Genomic DNA, 13,936 nt, shown 5'->3' with positions numbered 1-13,936 from the left:
GTTTGAAGGTACTGAGAAGAAAGAAACAGCTTTATTGGCTGATTTTGGAATGAATAAGTAAGAGTGACAAGAAAAGTATCATATGAAAAGATCAAGGAAAACAAAAAATTATTGCAGAGTCCTCTACATTGAATGTGTGTGTCTTCCAAAAATTCACACCTGGAAACCTAATCCTCCCTGGGAGGGTATTTGAAGGTGGGGCCTTTGGGAGGTGATTAGGCCTCCTGTGGGATTAGTACCCTTAGAAGAGGCCCCAGATCATGCCCATGTGAAGTCCATGTGAAGTTACAGAGAGAAAACGGCTGTCCATGGACCAGGAAGTGGGTCTTCACCAGACCTTGATCTTGAAATTTCCATTCTCCAGAACTGTGAGAAATAAATTTATGTTGTTTATAAGCTATGCAATCTATGGTGGTTTATTGTAGCAGCCTGAACAGACTAAGACACAACGTATCACAGTCTCCAAAGATGACCATGGTAATATTTTCCATCTTGTATGCTCTTCTAGAATTTCTTCACTTCCCAGCAGGAGTGTATGCCCACTCCCCTTGAATTTCATGACCCGTTGTGAATTATTTGACCAACAGAATACGGCAGAAGTGACGCTGTGACTTCTGAGGCTAGATCATGGATGCATTTCTATCTTGTTTACTTGGGACATGTGCCTTGGAATCCAGCCACCATGCCATGAGGAAGCCCAAGCAGCCTATGGAGAGGAACCAAGGTCCTCAGCTGACAGCCAGGACCAACTTGCCAGCTATGTGAGCCACCTTGAAAGTGGATTGTCCAGCCTCCTCCTCCTGAGCCACCCTAGCTGAGGCTGCATGGAGCAGAGAAAAGCATCCCCCACTAAGCTCTAGCCAAACTGCACACTAGGAAGCAGAACACATTCTTATTGTTATAAGAAACTAAATTCCAAGTTGGTTAGTTATGCAGCAATATATAACTGAAACAGTTACTATGAGAGGGAAATATAAACATAGTGCATTAAAAGGCTCAGGTTATGTTTCTATAATCAAAATTCTGCAAAAATATTTAGACAAAAATGATGCAGCCATTTTTAGAGTATGTGGGTATGTATATAAAAAGATGTATTTTTCATAGTAGACAATAGATACTATTTAAAACTGAGAAATTAGAAAACACTGGCATGTTATTTAGAAATATATTGGTGAATCTCCATAAGAAATTAGCTACAAGTGTTGAAAATGTTTGGCTTTGGAGAGCAGAAATTGTGGGTATTGTGGATCAAGGTAACTGCTATCTGGGAGTGTGTGAGTGTGTGTGTGTGTGTGTGTGTGTGTGTGTGTAAGCTATGAAAGAAAGTATGAATTCCCCACTCAACATATATTTTTATTTTTTTCCTTAGCAACAAACACAGTGTTGTTTTTTCCCCCAGTGGCTAGCATGTACTAAGCTAAAAGATTACAGTCTTCAACTTCTTTTGGAATTAAATGTGTTGATTTAACTAAATTCTGGCCAAGAAGAAGCCAATGAAATTTATAAGGTACAGTTTCAATAAAACCACTTTAAAGAGAAAACAGTTGACATAGCTTCCCCCCCGCCCCTCATTTCCTCCTATTTCCTTTACCTACTACTTGATGTGATGGCTGGAGCTCTCTCCGTTACCATGGACCTTGAGGAAAACTAGAAGATGGAAAGTAGGCACAAAGGATGAAAAACCAAAAACTTGAGGATAAAAACAAAAGCACAGGAGGAAAGTTAGGAGGAGACCATTTCCCTGATGACTGTGAAATCATCAGTTCAACCCTGGACTGCTTCCCTTCAGATATCCTATATAATAAAAACGCAATATGCAAATCAACTGAACCACAGAACGACTGGTCACTATGACGCACACTGATCACCAGGGGGCAGACGCTCAATGCAGGAGCTGCCCCCTGGTTGTCAGTGCGCTCCCACAGGGGGAGCACCACTCAGCCAGAAGCCAGGCTCACGGCTGGCAAGTGCAGCTGTGGTGGTGGGAGCCTCTCCTGCCTCTGCTGCAGGCAGGTGGTAAGGAGCAAGGGTCCCAGACTGTGAGAGCCCTGGACTGTGAGAGGGATGTCTGACTGCTGGCTTAGGCAGACATCCCCCGAGGGGTCCCAGACTGCAAGAGGGCACAGGCTGGGCTGAGGGGACCCCCCCTTCACCCAGTGCACAAATCTTGTGCACTGGGCCTCTAGTGTTTTATATAAAAGAAAAACACATTTCTACCTTATTTAAATTACTTATTTCCAGTCTCTGTTACTAACAAATTTAACTCTAACTGATATACAACTATATAGACTTCTTATGTAAATATGTGGCTTTTAGAAATATTCACACATATAACTTGGCTAAAGATAAAAATTAAAAGAGGAAGGAAAGAAAGAAGGAAAGGAGGGAGGGAGGGGGGGAAAGATAATCAGAGAATGAGTGAACACACATGGGATTTGGACTGAGCTGGTCTCAGGTTCTCATTCTGTTTCTGCTTCTTCCTGGCCAGGTGGAGTTTCGAAAACCTGTTTTCTAATTTGTGGTATGGCACGACCATTGTAAAGATTAGACAAGGTATAAAAAGTGCCTGGTAGGTGTTGAAGAAATAGCAGTTATTTCATTAGTTTTTGGGTGTTTTCAGCATCTAGCCCTGCTGAACTCATGGTAAACTATTCAATAAACTATTGTTGAATTAAGATATCATGACCGAAATCCCACAAGGTGTTCTTGGTGTGGACAAACCACAATATCTATTTTCAGGGAAACAAGTGCAGTGGCTCCAACCTCTCTTTCCCAGCTGTACCTGATACTTTTGTTTCAATTCTTGCTCTACAGGCATCCAGAATTACCTTTCTAAAAAAATAGTTCTGATTATATGACTCTTCCCTGAAGCCCTTTCTATGGGGTCTGACCTACCTGGTGGTCTTATTTCCCACAGCTTTCCCCCTCACTCCCATCATGCACCACTGCCAAGCACATTCACGCTCCATGCCTTTCTCCATGCTGTTCCCCTGCCTGGAATGCCTTTCCCGTTTTCCTCAATGGTGAACCTTGCCTCATCTTCAGCCTTAGAGCAAATATTATTTTCTCATGAAGGAAAGCCTTTCCCAAGCCCTTCAGGCAGATGTGGCTCTAATCTGCTTCTCTTTGCAATTTTCATAAACCTCTCCTTTCTCAGTTGTCACCTTGCATCGTTGTACAGTGGGGCCCTGACTTACGAGTTTAATTCGTTCTGTGATGGAGCTCGTAACTCAAATTACTCGTCTGTCAAATCAAAAAGTGAACGAGTGAGACACGTGATGCTGGGCTGATGTTGTGGCGTTCACTGTGACGTTCGCTGTGCCAACTAGCGGTGGGGTATCTGAAGCTGGCTCGTAACCCGAATTTTAGCTCGCAACTCAAAGCAAAAAATCGGCCGAGAGACTGCTTGTATCTCGAAAAACTCGTTAGTGGGGACACTCGTAAGTCAAGGCCCCACTGTATTTTATTTATTGGTCTCTGTAACCAGGCAGGAGCTCCCTAAGGAGAGGCATTTGCTTGTTTCCTATTGTGCTGACATCGTCTTTCCAGTACCTGTTACTATTGAACTTCTCTCCACAAATGCACTACATTGCTCTCATTTCTCCTTATGCTCACCTGCCAAAAATTAAAAAGTTGATAGTATCCAGTGCCATTGGAAATGGGTGAGTTGGGAATTCTCACATGCTATGGTGGGAAGGCAATGCAGTAGTATCTATCAATGTTTAAGATGTCCATGTCCTTGAAATCAGTGACTTTGCTTCTAGAAAGCTATCCTGAAGAGTGTCAGACATGACCACAACAGTAATGTGTATAAGGATGTTTACTGCAGCCTTTTAAAGTTTACAGACCCTTAGTGCTCATGAGTGAGGCCAAATTAAAATTAATTATGGAAAAATGTGTATAGTACGATGGCCTGAAGCTGCTGAAGAGAATGGAATAGATCAATATGTTCCGACATGGACAGATTTAAAAAATACAGTGTTAAGTGGAAGGACAAGGAGAATGTGGGCTAGATTGTGTCTTGCTGGCATCGTGTGTGGCAAAGCTGATAAAAAACATTACGAAAATAAATTTGGCTAAAAATGCCCACTGCATCGTGATCATTCACATGTGCACTCGCTGGGATACTAGGATGCTTTCTGAGCCCTCAGCATCTGAGTTCTTACCTCAGCACATTGGATGCATTTTTTTTGGTTTGGCAAGGCGGAGGATGAACATTTCAAACTCTACCAGCCTCTATTATGTCTTTAAGCAGCATTTCCACATAATGTCGCACAAAAAATGTACAAATACTTAAGTGCTCAGTGTCTGCTATCAGTGGAAAAATTTGAATTCTGTAATGAAAGATACATATCCTAGTTATAAGCATTTTCTCAAAAGAGGACAGTATTTTTCATAAAATAAAATATGTAGTGTGAGTATAAAAATGCCCACACAAAGGTAGCTACACTTTGAATGTTTTCATTTTTATTAAGTAACCACTAAATATATGTGGAGTGTTTTGGATATTCTCTTATGTTGGCTGAGTTAATAAAAAATCAATTAGACTAATATGGCTATTTTGACTCTATTTATATTAATATTTATGTTATGTACATTTACATATGTGTGTTGGTGTATATATGTATATACACATATATGTAAATATTTGGAAGGATATACACCAAACTGATATTGGTTACTTTGGGGAAAGAAGAAAATGATATATTTGTGTAAAGGAGAATGTTCACCTTTTATTATATACACTTTTAAAAATATTATTTAAGCTTTGTTAACAATGAATACATATTACATCTATAATTTTAAACAGTTGAAAAAAGATATATAGCTAGTATAAAAAAGGCTTCCTTCTTAAAAATTAAGATTATGACAGTCCATGCCAGGCTTTAGGGAAAACTTAAATTTTCTGGATGACATTTTTCATATATATCCTATAATACACAGTTTAAAAACTATAGAGGACAAGTTGTATATCATAGCACCCTCTGCCAACAAAGAAAACACTAAATATAGTAAAATTTCATTTGGTTTTGATTCCTCTAATAATAATCTATGATAATGCAACCTAAGTGGGATCAAATCTTACATAGTTCACATAATGTTTGAAAGGGAAGGTTTGATAAGCAAATTAATATAATAAATATGATGGATTGTTGCATGAGGTGTAGGGGAAGGGTAAAAGGGGCTTCTTTGTTACTCATGTAACTTTGTCTTACCTGTAGTACATCCTTATCTCATGGCACTGTGACTGTTATTGTCAGGCTGCACCCTCGGACTGGGAGCTTTTGTTCATCTTTGCAACCCCAGCTCCTCACTCAGTATGAAGCCATAACAGGCTCTGCATCTTCAGAGACCTGACTGTTGGGTTGTGCTCTATTCCTGAGTCCTGTGCTAATAAACACAGATCTCAGGAGGCAGGGCTTCTGGTCCTATCCTAATTGGGTGTGCTCGGACAAATCACCTAGGCCAAGCATGTCAAACTCAAAGGCTAACACGGGCCAAATAAACAAGGTTTAAGTTTATGTGGGATGCAAAAAAACAAAAGCTTCAATTTTCATAGAAACGTAGGTTTATTTCGATAGAGACATGCTGAATACAAAGGGCTGAAATAAATGAGTAATTGTTAACATAAAATAATAGAACATCTTATAAAAATTAATATTTTTCTTGAACATTAACTTACCAGACACTGAATAACTGCACAAAGTAATAAGCATAACGCAAATAAACCTATTTTTCTTGTTCTCCGAAAGCGAAATAGTTCCTGTTGCGCACACCAAACAAGTCAGTCCAAGGCTAGTATTAGTGGAGAGAAATGGTGTGCCTAGGTGTAAGGCACGTAAGGGAAATGAATGCAACACGATTATTGTAATCAGTCACTAGTGAACGTTGTAGTTCGTTATTAATAATTATGCATAACAGGATAATGTAAAAGTTAAGTTATGAAATTTTTATTAAAACATTTCTTACATACCGTTATATTGGCTGGGCCGCAAAAATATTCATTGTGGGCTGCATGCGGGCTGTGGGCCGTGAGTTTGACATGCTTGACCTAGGCTCTCTGGGTAGGTTTCTTACCTGGAAAATGAGGGTGATATATATATTTAATTGATTTTGGAGATGAGGAGAGAGGGAGAGAGAGATGGAAACATCAATGATGAGAGAGAATCATTAATTGGTTGCCTCCTGCACACCCCCCAGTGGGGATCGAGCCCACAACCATGGCATATGCCCAGACCAGGAATGGAGCTGTGACCTCCTGGTTTATAGGTCGATGCTCAACCACTGAGCCATACGGGTGGGGCAAAAATGAGAAAAATCTTCAAGTTCCCTTCTAGCTGTAATACTCAGTCCTTAATATGCAAATGTAATAGATTTAGGTACACTAATTGGATACATGCACATGGATGTTACCAAACATAAACACGTTTTATCTATTCATTAAAAAAGGCCCAATGGGATTTCTAAATGGAATGACTTCGAATTACTAAATTATATCTCTTTACAAGTATATCAAGAAATAATTTTTATCAAATATGATTGACCTGATGTCTCTGTGTTCCATTTTTTTTTTTGTCCAAAATGGGACGAATATCCCTTGTAAAACTGAAAATATCCACATAAAATTGTTACTTTAATTTAGCCTCTTTGGATTATGGGATCTTAGCATGGTTTTAGTTCCTACATTATTCAAATGTAGAGCTGAGATCAAGAAATATCACTTTAAAGTAAAATGAGGCTGTCCAGAATATTATACAAATAAACCACAGCAACTATTGAATATCTCTAATATTGCAAAGGAACCTAGATTTCTAATAATGTGAACCTGTGATAACACTCAGGTCACGAGATACGGGGATTACTCTGGGGACACAAGAATGTAGATGCTATCACTAACCATGCAGCACAAACATCCCTTCTCACTGTAAGGGGGCACTGGCAAAAAGCAGGCAGCATCGTGCCAGTTTGACAACCCGAGAGGCTAGAGTTGGGGCAGGGATGCTATGAGAGGACATCGGAAGCTGGGGTAGAGCTCAGCTAAGTACCAAGGGAGGAGCTAAGGACACTATGATTTGTTAAAAAGTCCAAAAGACAGGGGCAGAGTTTGAACAGGAGATGAAGACATGGTTCTGCAGCAGGAACAGCACAGAAGCAAGTCCGAGGGAAGCAAGGAAAATGGTGGAGGGGCTGCAAGTGGGGCTAAAGTGTCCTTGTCTCTGTGGCTCAAGGACAAGTGATGCCTGGGGGTCAGGCTTGATTGACATGAAGGGAATATGGATGCTAAATCAGCTTTGCTATTTCTTGAAAGAACAACATAATAGAGAACAAGGAGGAGGAGGAGGATACAGTAAACCCTCCATTTTGTGGACCTCGATTGAATGGACTTCAGATTTAACAGACAAAATTTCTTCCCGTCCATATGTCATATGTGAAAATTAACACCCTGTTAATTTTAAAATGCTTTCAATCAAGATTTGCTTATAATTAAATTAATAGGTTATTTTTTGTTATTAATTCACTGTTATTTTTAAGAAATTTTAGTGAACAGGCTATATTTTGGAAAAAATACTGCAGTAATTTTGCTGACATAAATAAATATTACATATCTACAACTATAGTCTACATATGTAAGAGTCGCCACTCTTAAACAACGTTGGGCGAATGATTAGCTCGTGATCACACTGCATTGGACACAATAACTGGTTCTGTTTTCACGTGGCGTGACTTTCTGTAGCAGTTTGAATGCCTGCAAGCAGATGTTCCCACATGTGCTAAGCCACACCCAGCCGTGTGCATTTGTTTACTCTCAGTGACTGGTGAATGTATGCATTTATTAGATCTATTCAGGATAAATTTAAAATTAAAGTAATACATATAGAAAAATTTTCTGTGAAATTAAAGTTTTCATTCATAATTTTAATTACACAAACATGTCTACACAAGTAAAAGCAGGTAAACGAACTAATTTGTCCATTTTTTTAACATACGCATTCAGAAGACCAGCTTTGTTATATAACGGACGTTCGCCAGAATTAATCCGTTATACCAAAGTTTTACTGTACTGTGTGATTGTAGCAGAGAGAGACGGATCGACAGGTACTCCTGGCCTAGGCACACCTATAATCTCTTGACATCTCTCTCTTACTTTCTGCATCTGGGAACAGGACAGTTTAGCCCAGGTCATCTGGGCTAAAAGTCCTTGCTAGCTCTTAAATGTGTAGTCTTCCTAAAAGAGTCTCAGATTCTATAAGACTTGGTTAACACAACCACGGAAAGGTTCATAATCCAACTTCATTACTCAGGGAGTAGACATTGAGCTCTACTCCTTTAACACTTTAGTATCTGGTTTTCCTGGGGCCCTTGATCAGAATTCCTGATTACTTCCAATAGGGTAGATCTCAGCGTTATGCTAGAAGCAAAAGACAAACAGATTGGTGAGGTGCTCTAATCAGCTCTGGCTGTAGTTTTTTTTTTCCCTCTCTTTTTAAATGAGAGGTTAGTCTTCTCCAAATCCCATGATCCACTCCCTAATTAGGCGGTGAGCCAGATGATTTCACTGGTCTTTCCCTTCTCTGGTTACTATGATTCATCAGCTATAGCAACTAGGGTGGGGTGGAAAAAACACACAACTCTAGTATGCAGGTTATGTTGGAGCTTAAAAGAAGAAAAACTGTTAAGATTGTAAAAAAATGGAAAAATGTAACTCAGAATATGCCTAACTTGGAAATATTTTCTGAAAGGTCTCTCTATATCCAGCACCTCCTATTTTTTCTCTTCACAGTTATTAATTACATGAACTTCTGTATTTAGCAAGTGCTTTACAAATATTTTTCTATGAAATTGGTAAAATGCTTATTTTAGTACAGATGGAAGCCTAGGTGGTTTTGATCACTCGTGTTCCTGAGAAAGCTGCCAGTGTCTGGCCATAAAAATTGAGGAATTCTCAAGACAAATTCATTTGATTTAACAAACACTGAGCACCCACTACTCACTAGGCCCCAGGGCAGGACTGTATAGCAGAAGCAAACTAGCAAGAAGCAAGGTAACTCCAACCTTATGGTCTAGTGGAGGTAAATAAGTAATCATAATTTGACAAATACATCAGAAATGAAATCAAAGGGCTAGAGGAGCCCAACCGATGAATGACAAATCTGTCAGGAGCAGTTCCCCAATCAGTGAAAGGAAGTCACACATTCCATCTGGGCCAGTGCAGTCAGTTACTCATAGCTGTTAAAGTCATTGTGTAAGCATAAAAGAGGAAATGTCACATATACCAGTGTATTCAATATCCAAAGGGAGTGTCACTGCAGAGAGGTGTGGCTGTTAATTTTAAAAGGAACATTCCAGTATAGAAATAGGCAGAGAGGATTAGCCTCTAGAGAAGGCATATACTTCCTTAATGCCACCATTTTGAAGTATTTTTGGAACTTCTCTGCTAAAGTATTACCCTAGAGCCTAAGGCAAATTCTGGTCACTGGAGAGGAGTTTGGGGAAACATTTAAAGGTCATTCTTGAGCTGAGGCTCATGACTAAGAGGGCAAAGAACGGTAGGAGGAATGGATATTGCTCACTGGGGTTAAAAATACATGAAGTCATGATCAGACCTTTATATGATTACATTGCTCCATGGACTCAGTAGTATCTATTCTCCAGTTTTAAGAAAGTTTGATCATTCTGATATGAGGTCTGAAGTGGCTATCCATCAGTCCAATAAAAATTTCAGAGTTCCTGAGATACCAAATATTCAAAATCACGTAATACTGAAGAATCCATCTTATATAAAAACTGCTGTTTGAAATTTTAACCCTGCTATTTTGGCTTCTGTAAATACTTGCTTGCTTAACTAATAGAAAAATAAGACTACTCCCATTCCAGAGAGGCCATAAACTATGCCCCAGACAGAGTTGTCAGTGCTGGCACAAGGCGGGACCTTGAGATATGGTCTCATGGCCCCTTCCCAGCATGCAGGCCTTCTTTCTCAGAAGGTCTGGAAGTCTCATTCCAAATTTGGAAGACAAAGAACTAGAAAAAGTATAAATAGGAAAGGCTTCCTCCATGTTGGGGGCCCAGAATTTGAAAGATACATTTTTCTCTGGGCCTACGCATAATTATAATAAAATGTAACTCCCTTTCTCTAAGCGTTGCTTGTTTTTTTCTCCGGTCATCTGTAACAATATTATTTAAAAGTATTTGTTGATGTTTTTTGTGTGTGAAAATATCCAAAAATAGAGTGGGTTGAAATGAAATCTTCAGTAATAACATACCTCTGGGTGAGGTACTTACACACCAAAAAGAGTCTCAAAAGCCAACCTGCCCATGGCCAAGCTGGTTGAAGTTTCCAATGAATGACATCAGTCTCCTGTAGATCACCATCAAAATGGATTCAGTTACCACCATCAGCCCCTCCCTTTTCCCAGTGGCATTCTTGTGGGCAGTCTAGAGAGCTGGAACACACTTAGACACGGCCCCAGACAGCTGCAGAGGAAAGGAGCTCAGAGTTAGTGGACATAAAGACCCTGCCAGCCAGTCCCTTTCCTGGATCTGCAGTGTTATTCTTCCTTCATAATCTGAAATCATTCTCAGAGTTACTACCATTGCTTCTATTAGTATTTTCACAAATGTGTCTGCTACTACATTATGCCCTTAATAAAAGGACCTGCCTTGTATTGTTAAAAAGAATACATGAAGTGTTCAGACCTATGACACCAAACTGAAGAGCAGTGGCTGAGACCCGCAGGGCTGGCAGGGCTGGTAGTGCTGGTCTCATATTACTATGTAGTCTCAACCAAGCAAATTTTCTCTTTCAAGGCTATAGTACTCATTTGAAACATTAACATATATATCACACCAATATCCAAGCATTCTTGGGAGGAGCTCATGGCATGACTTACTTTGACCCTCAAGCTCCTCAACGGAGGGGAACTTGGGTTTCAGTTTGGGCATCTGGGCTCAGCTGCTCGGCTCACTTCCTTTTTATTTTATACTCGAGAGTCCAAGTTTTAAAAGGTTAAGAGAGAGACCAACTAGGTAAATGTAACTTTTAGAGTAACCTTTTTAAAAAATTGATTTTAGAGAGAGGAAGGGAAGTGGAGGGAGGGAGAGAGAAAAAGAGGGAAGGAAGGAGATAGATAGAGAAACATCGGTTTATTGTTCCATTTATTTATGCATCCATTGGTTTATTCTTGTATGTGTCCTAACCAGGGATCAAACTCATAATCTTGGAGTATCGGGACAATGCTCTAATCAATAGAGCTACCTGGCCAGGGCTAAAGAGGGTGAAGGAATTGTGAAATCATAGTGCATTAGGCTTGAATGTCTCTGTATATGTGTGCATGTTGGGAGCTAATAAAGTGGTAGGGTCAGTCCCTAATTCAGTTTGGCTTTTTACTTTATTTTATTTTTTAAATATATTATTGTTTATTTCAGAGAGGAAGGAAGGAGAGAGCAACAGAAACATCAATGATGAGAGAAAATTATTGATCAGCTGTTTCCTGCACACCCCACACTGGGGATCGTGGCTGCAACCCGGGAATGTGCCCTTGATCTGAATTGGACCCTCGACCTTTCAGTCTGCAGGTCAACCCTCTATCTCCTGAGCCAAGCCAGCTAGGGCTCAGTTTGGCTTTTTTTAAAAAGTGACTTTCCTGGGAGGACACCAACCTTCCCCCACCCTGAGATTTAGAGTCCACTTCCAAATAATATAAATGGAGTTTAATCCCCCAAAGAATTATTTTTGCAAAGATAACCTTACCCTCTAGCTTTGGGCTTTAGAGGATGGAAAGGCATCTGACACAACTGGTGTGAGAGTCCGCAGTACTTATCACCCTATATCTGATGTCCAACTCCAGTAGATTTAAGATCTCATTGTCTTGACCACATTCTCACCAATATGGCAGCTATATTTGATAATGAAGAAACAAAGATGACAGATTGCCAAGTAAGATTGATCACTAGAGGCTTTTGTTTAGATTAAAAACTAGCATCCCCTGATGTTCCTGCCTTCAGACTTCCCTAGTTTCCCTTGTGCCCCAAATCTATCCTATACTTTATAGCCATGCTTCCCATTATGGAAGTTTAACCGTGCTGCCTGCCTCTATTGCCAGCCCCATTAAAAGCCTTTTGATTACTCCCTCTCTCAAGACAACACCCACAGTCTCTAATGAGGCACCCAGGGCTTCATATTGAGAAGTTCTTACCAGAACGCTTCTAGCAGTTCCTTTTGGTCGCTTCACCATGGGCACCTGGCCAGGTCTGAGCCACCCTGGAAGACCTGCTATTCCAACATGCTATACATGTCTGTACCTCTGCAACATTGATCATACTTCGTCTCTCAGCTTGAAATTTCCCTTCCAGTCTGGCAAACTCCTTTCCAGTTTTAGCTCAAATGACATGGCTCATTGATTTAATTTGACAATACTTCACACTTAAACAGTGAGTTAGTTGCAGGTTAAAAAGAACTTTTATATCCATTATTTATGGAAGGCCACTGGAGCCTGTAGGGTATGCTGGGAAGGCATAAATATCTGGATTTTACGGATGAGGAGACTTGGCTCAAAGAGGGGAGAGATATTGCCTGAGCAGGTGATGGAGTGGAGACTCTAAGGATATGCTCAGCTCCAAACCCAACCCCCCATGCCTCCTCGAACAAATTCCAGCTCTGGGCTGGCTCCTTCTAAGACCCGACCTGTCATACTTCTCTTCAAGTTGCAGCTGACAGTCTTAACGTTCTGGATATGAATTAACTCCAGTGTGGGCTCTTGGGAGGCAGAAGGCCTGGCTGACAGCAAACTCAGCACTTCCTTGTATGCAAAATGACATTTTGGCCTTAGGCTCTTACTAAGTTACACAGTCCTTCCTCCTTAAGAGTAAAAGTTTTCAGGCACTAGAGTGTAGCATTAAAAAAAAGCCAGACTGAATTAGGGACTGACCTACCACTTTATTAGCCTCCCAACATGCACACATATACAGAGACATTCAAGCCTAATGCACTGCGGTTTCACCCCCTTTCTGAACTCAAAGAAGTCATTGTGCAATTCCATGAGACTGCATGCTGGAATTGGACAGAGGCTATTTCCGGCTGCCCAGTGTGGCACTTGGGAAACTAAAATTTGCATCACTTTTTGTGGGGCAGAGGGCAGACATTATACTTGCAAAATGTGTTCCATCCTTTATGTTTCACATTAGTTTATTGTTGGGACCCATAACCAAATAGATAAAAATAAAACACAAACTCCATAAAATACATACTATTTCTTAGTTGTATAGACATGTTAACTTTCTCATTCAATTAAACGAAGAAACTGTAATCACTTGATTTTTTTTTGACTCATTTCTCATTTTCAGTTGAAAATTTTAGGTGCAAATTTAAATACTGCCTCAGGGAGGATTATGCCATCAGTAAGACTGTTCCTGGACACAATATCCTCATTTATTTGGAGTCCCATGAAACAGCTAAATCCAGAAGACCGCATAGTTAGTTGAGGAGCCTAGGTTGGGTAGAGGTCTGTTGAGAGCCCAGCTTGCTAAGCTGTGGAAGGCCTGGGTTTACTTGGCCTTGGAGAACATCAGCTGTAGAGACGTGTAAAACAACAGGCTGCTTTTCAGCATGACAGTGATTGGACACCCGTCTGTCTCTCCCTTTGATAAGGAGTTTGTTTCTGGTCCAGGAAGACTCACAGACTTGTCCAGACAAAGTGTTGGCTGCTGGGTAGAATGTTTTTAAGAAGTGTTGAAATATGGTATCTTCCAAATGGTTAAACCTAACCTGAATTTGTATTTTTTTATTACTCTGAAATGAGAATAGCATTAAAAGAGTTAATGTAAAATGTATCCAAAACATAGAGAGCTTTATTCTTCTTAGAGGGGTGACTGGTGTTGCCTTTAATAAACACAAGTTTTAAATATTTATTTTCTTGTGCAGGGCTCATAGCTGCCC

Source organism: Myotis lucifugus, unplaced genomic scaffold (assembly GCF_000147115.1).
Source record: "Myotis lucifugus unplaced genomic scaffold, Myoluc2.0 scaffold_204, whole genome shotgun sequence".
In the NCBI taxonomy this organism is placed as follows: domain Eukaryota; kingdom Metazoa; phylum Chordata; class Mammalia; order Chiroptera; family Vespertilionidae; genus Myotis; species Myotis lucifugus.
This window is presented reverse-complemented; position numbering follows the sequence as displayed.